The sequence below is a fragment of the Oncorhynchus tshawytscha genome, linkage group LG09, assembly GCF_018296145.1.
Source record: "Oncorhynchus tshawytscha isolate Ot180627B linkage group LG09, Otsh_v2.0, whole genome shotgun sequence".
Taxonomy (NCBI): domain Eukaryota; kingdom Metazoa; phylum Chordata; class Actinopteri; order Salmoniformes; family Salmonidae; genus Oncorhynchus; species Oncorhynchus tshawytscha.
The window spans coordinates 30,549,496-30,555,571 of record NC_056437.1 but is presented as its reverse complement, the minus strand read 5'-3'; positions in this window follow the sequence as shown (position 1 = coordinate 30,555,571).

The window sequence follows — 6,076 nt, the reverse complement described above, 5'->3', positions numbered from 1 at the left end:
ACATTTGAACATATTGGCCATGCTCTGTTATAATCTCCACCCGGCACAGCCAGAAGAGGACTGGCCACCCCACATAGCCTGGTTCCTCTCTAGGTTTCTTCCGAGGTTTTGGCCTTTCTAGGGAGTTTTTCCTAGCCACCGTGCTTCTACACCTGCATTGCTTGCTGTTTGGGGTTTTAGGCTGGGTTTCTGTACAGCACTTTGAGATATCAGCTGATGTACGAAGGGCTATATAAATACATTTGATTTGATTTGATTTGATTATGTTTGTCTGTTGCCAGTTCGTCTTGTTTGTCAAGCTTACCAGCGCTCGTCCTGTAAGATCCTGTCTTTTCCCAGCTTCTCTTTTTTTCCATACTCCTTGGTTTTTGACCCTTGCCTGTCCTGACCCTGTACCCGCCCGTCTGACCACTCTGCCCGTCCCTGATCCTGAGCCTGCCTGCCGCCCTGTACCTTTGCTCTTACTCTGGATTTTTGACCATTGTCTGCCTTGACCTGCCGTTTGCCCCTGTGGTTACAATAAACATGGTTACTTCACACAGTCTGCGCTTGGGTCTTACCTTGATTCCTGATAGTACGAACTGGCCATGACTGACCCAGCAGACCCGGGCCAGCTACGTGATGCCATCTCCTCCCAAGGAGCCGCCATCAGGAGGCACAAGGAACTGCTTTGTGGCCTTATGGATGGGGTTCAAACGTTGGCTGAACGCCATGACCGGGCATTGAACAGTTTGCGGGAAGCAGCCTACCACGGTGTTAACCCCGCAGCTCCTCAGTGACTCAGCTGCTAGCAATGCCGTCTCATCGGCCACTCCACCTTCTCAGGGGCCCTGTTTTCCATCCCTGGAACACTTCAATGGAGAGTCGAGCACCTGTCGGGCGTTTCTAGCTCAGTGTGCCCTCATTTTTGAGCTTCATCTCTCCTCCTTCCCATCGGATCGCTCCAAGATAGCCTACCTCATCACGCTGCTGTCCGGAAGGGCTCTCACCTGTATGGGAACAGCAGCTGGCTATATGCGTTAGTCTGGAGGGGTTCGTGGAAGAGGTGAAGAAGGTATTTTTTTAAATCCCGTTCTCCGGGAATGAACCTGCCCAGGAGCTAATACAGCTTCGGCAGGACTCCTGCGGTGGATTTTCACACGTTGGCAGCAGAGAGTGCTTGTAACCAGGAAGCGCTGTTCGATATGTTTCTGCACGGCGTCTCGGAGGAGGTCAAGGACGTGCTTTCTGCTCGAGAGTTACCTACGGATCTCGATTCCCTCATCACTTTGACCATCCGAATTGATGGGCGACTACGGGAATGATGGAGGGAGAGGAAGTTCGACGTCACTCACACGTCCAGGGATTCCACCATGCCTCCAAGTCATCCCGGAAGTTCCCGTTGCCGAGAGAACCCGAGGCCTCCTGACCTTCCTCGAGAGTCGGCGGAGTCGGCTGAGTCGCCACTTCCCGAGCCTATGCAACTAGGTAGAACTGGGCTATCGCCAGCGGAACGGCAATACAGGATCAACACGAAGAGTTGTCTGCGGGACTCTTGGTCATTTTGTGTCCTCTTGTCCTTTAAAGAGATCAGGCTCACTGGTAGGAGCGTGTACTCTGGTGGGACATAGGGAGAACTTTCCTGCTTACCTTGCTCACACCCTTGTTCCTGCCATTCTGCTGTGGGGTAGCCAGTCTAAATCTTTCCGGGTCCTCAATGACTCTGGGGCCGATAGTTTTTTTGGAAGCTACCCTGGCTTCCGAGCTGAACATGGGCCCTGGGACCATGCCCCGGGACTGCCTGACATGATGACTCCTTGCTGTCCCCAGTCCACCTGACCGTGCTGCTGCTCCAGTTTCAACTGTTCTGCCTTATTATTATACGACCATGCTGGTCATTTATGAACATTTGAACATCTTGGCCATGTTCTGTTATAATCTCCACCCGGCACAGCCAGAAGAGGACTGGCCACCCCACATAGCCTGGTTCCTCTCTAGGTTTCTTCCTAGGTTTTGGCCTTTCTAGGGAGTTTTTCCTAGCCACCGTGCTTCTACACCTGCATTGCTTGCTGTTTGGGGTTTTAGGCTGGGTTTCTGTACAGCACTTTGAGATATCAGCTGATGTACGAAGGGCTATATGAATAAATTTGATTTGATTTTGATTTGATTTGAACATCCCCTCTCAGCCCCTCTCCACTCCCATGGAGGTTAGAGTGCTGGATGGGCACCCTATAGGCCGGGTCACTCATATTACTACTCCCATCAACCTACGGTTGTCAGGGAATCACAGCGAGACTATTCAATTCCTGCATATCAAGTCTCCTCAGATTCCTGTGGTATTGGGATTCTCCAGGCTCCAGCGACACAATCCCCTCATCAACTGGTCTACTGGTGCCATCGTGGGCTGGAACCCGTCCTGCCACACTCATTGCCTGAAGTCAGCTCTGCCTGCCTCGGGACATTTTCCTAGGGGCTTGGAAATTGCCCCGGTCCTCTCCGCCAGCCCTGCAGAGTACCGGGACCTCTGGGAGGGGTTCAGTAAGGCCCGGGCTACTTCGTTTCCACAGCACCGACCAGTGTCCAAGAAGGTCAAGCCTGAGGCTCTGGCACGCTCCTATAGTGCTGTGGCTACACCCCCGGAAGCCGAGACCTTTCTCCCCCACTCCAAGATCATTAGCCTCTCTGCTGTTCATCCTCTGTTGCCCTGTACCCTCCGTGTCTTTCCTACCGTTTCTGTGTCTAGAGATAAAGCCATGTCTGACTGCCCCTTGCCTCCTGTTTCCAGGCCCACTCCTCTCCCCCGTCTCATCGAAGGTCGACTGGTGTACCTGGTGAGACATCTCCTTCAACCTCGGGGCAGGGGATTCCAGTACCTGGTCGACTGGGAGGGTTATGGCCCGGAGGAGAGGTGCCAGGTGTCCGCTAGGTACGTCCTGTACCCAGGCCTCATCTCTGAGTTCCTGCGCCGGCACGCCGCTCAATCAGGTATGCGCCCAGGTGGGACGCCAAGTGGCTACTGTCACGCCCTGATCTGTTTGACCTGTCTTTGTGCTTGTCTCCACCCCCCTCCAGGTGTCGACCATCTTCCCCATTATCCCCTGTGTTTTCTGTTTGTCCAGTTCGTCTTCTTTGTCAAGTTTACCAACGTTTGTCCTGTCAGCTCCTGTCTTTCTCAGCCTCACTTTTGCTCATCCTCCTGGTTTTTGACCCTTGCCTTTCCTGACCCTGTACCCGTCCGCCTGATTACTTTGCCCATCCCTGACCTTGAGCCTGCCTGCCGTCCTGTACCTTTGCTCCACTTCTGGATTACTAAACTCTGCCTGAGCCCGCTTGCCATCCTGTACCTTTGCTATTACTCTGAATTTTTGACCCCTGCCTGTCTTGACCTGTCATTTGCCTGCCCCTATGGTTACAATAAACATTGTTACTTCACACAGTCTGCACGTGGGTCTTACCTTGATTCCTGATACTTACAGTGAATATCACCACATGGCTGCACTGATTTATGTGTATTCTGAATTGGAGTGTGTGTTATAGAAATGTGTGTTGGTGTCAGAGTGGTCTCCTCTCCTTAACCTGCTCCCCTTCAGGGCCATAGACCTGCTCAGCCCTAGCCCAGCACTCAGTTCACAGGGATCTAGGCCAAGGTGCGCCCTATCCACTTAAAACATTAACTCCCCACCTTCCCTGATTTGTTCATGTGAATTATTAAACATCAGCTCATTATCAATTATTCAAAATCTTTTTGGGGGGTTAATTTATTGGAACACTGGCAGTTTTTCTATTTTCTCCCCGTTATCTCTTTCGGTGTGTCGGCCTCTCTTTGTGTTTATCTCTTGAGTTTGTGTGGGGGGGCTCTCTCTGTCCTCTAGTGTGTGTGGGCCTCTCTCTCTCACAGTGTTTATCTCTATTCAGTTTGGGGGGGTTTCTTTCTCTCGCCCTACTTCCTCCTCTCTCTCTCTGAGACAGAGGGAACAGGATGGGATTCTCTCCTCCGTCTCGTCTTCCTTAAACATGATTAATACTTGATGGTGATACGATAGCTATCCCATGTACCCTAGCACTTCTGAGGGATTCCCCTGTGTGTGTGTGTGCCCGTGTGTTACCTTCTGTATATGTTTCTCAGGAATGTGATTAATTATAGACACCCGTTGTGCTGATACATCATCATTAATAATTCCTTTGAGTTTTTGAACCAACAATTCCCTTTTTACTTGTGCTGTAGATGGTATGCATCCGGTTTTCCGGGGAAATGGATAGAGAACCTGTGACGCAACTTCCGCTTTTGGATGTTAACAAGACGACGCTCCATCTTAACTCCTCCTCCTAGAGATGATCTCACACCTTCAATCAGACCCACGTTTCTTCCGTCAAGCAGAGAAAAATGCAATTACTTTCCCTAAGAGACTATTAATATTTAAACTAAAACGTGTTTGCATTTCTGTTACACCATCTGTCAGGGGGAATGCTCAGGCATTCATGGATATTTCAGGGGCACAAATCTGTCTGGGACACCACTGTGTAAAGTACATACCTGACCTGCCCATTTTGCAATGAGATGTCGTTTTGTTTCTGTTGTTTTTAGTGTTCACACTTTCTCTTGAATATACTGTAGTAGTGAAGTGTGTAGTGGCACACACACACACACACTCATTCACTCACTCACACACACTCACTCGCACACACACACACACACACACACACACACACACACACACACACACACACACACACACACACACACACACACACACACACACACACAGTGAAATAGGAACACACACAGTGAGGGCAGCTAAAACGGTTGACTGTGTGAAGTCACCCTCTTCTTTGGGGAGTCCCCTGCCAGTTTGAAGCCTTTGAGGCGACTCATCCATATTACATCAGCTTACACTACTATAAGCTATGATCTATCTTCATAGAGAGATAAAAGAAGGAAAGAGGGAGAGAAGGAGAGAAGGATATAGGGAGAAAATGGTAGCTACAAACTGTCACTTTTCAAAACATCCTTTATCCATGGTAAAAAAAAATAGAACTACATTTAGACATTTAGTGACACACCCCTCTCTTTCTGACTCATCCGGCCTCTCTTCCTCACTCTTTCTCTCCATCTCTCTGTTCGCCTCCTCTTCCCCTGTCTCTCTGCATTAAGAGCAGCCTGGGGGCATGCAAGGCAGAGAGAGGGGTGTGAGTGTGTGTTTGTGAGAGAGCAGAGGAGGGGGTTGGGGGTCCAATCAGAGATGTCATTTAAATAAGTGTTTGTGGAACGGGAGAATGGAGGCAAGCTGGGGGGGGGGTGTAGAAGAGAAGAGAAGAGAGAGAGGGAGGAGAGAGGGGCTCTTTAGTGGCTCTGTGATCCCAGCCACCAGTCCACAGCTGGTGCAGCAGCAGACTGCCCTGCTCAGCCATATGTTGCCTGGGCTGCTCCAATTATCCTCCCTGGAGCAGGGCCCCCTCTCCCACTCTCAGCCCCTAGCCCTCCCTCTCCCTCAGCTTAGCCCTTCTCCCTGCTCTGCCATGCAGCCTGAGTGGGTCCAACACCGGGGTCGGCTACTCTTTCACTGCCCCGGGTTTCACTGCTGTCACTTACTTACTTAGCAAGCTACCACCCTCCCCCCAGCTCTCTTTCTCCCCTTTTCTCCCTATCACTCTTCCTCTATCTCTCCCTATCCCCTCTTTACTTATCCCACACTCTTTAACTTTCTATGCTCTCTTTCTTTTTTTTTCCTTTCTTACTCACATTATTCCTCTCTGTCTTTCTCTCCTACCCCCTCTCTCACTTCTCTAACTCCACTCTCCTTCTCGTCCTCTTCGATGTCCTGTCTGACCCTCTAGCTGCCCCCTATTGATTGTCTTTGTCTGTATTTGTACAATGCTATAAGTTAAGTCCTTCATTCAGCACTCTAGATAGTCTGAATGCCAAATTTATACACTGGATGGCAATGATTGTCACCCCAGAGCCCTGGCCATAGGGAATGGGATAAATTACCACCAGTTAGTTTTCATCACCTATTAATAGAAGAGTTAAATATATAATACAGAGTAACCTGAACTCTTCCTTCTCACTCAATTTAAAGCCTGGATTTTAAACCACTTT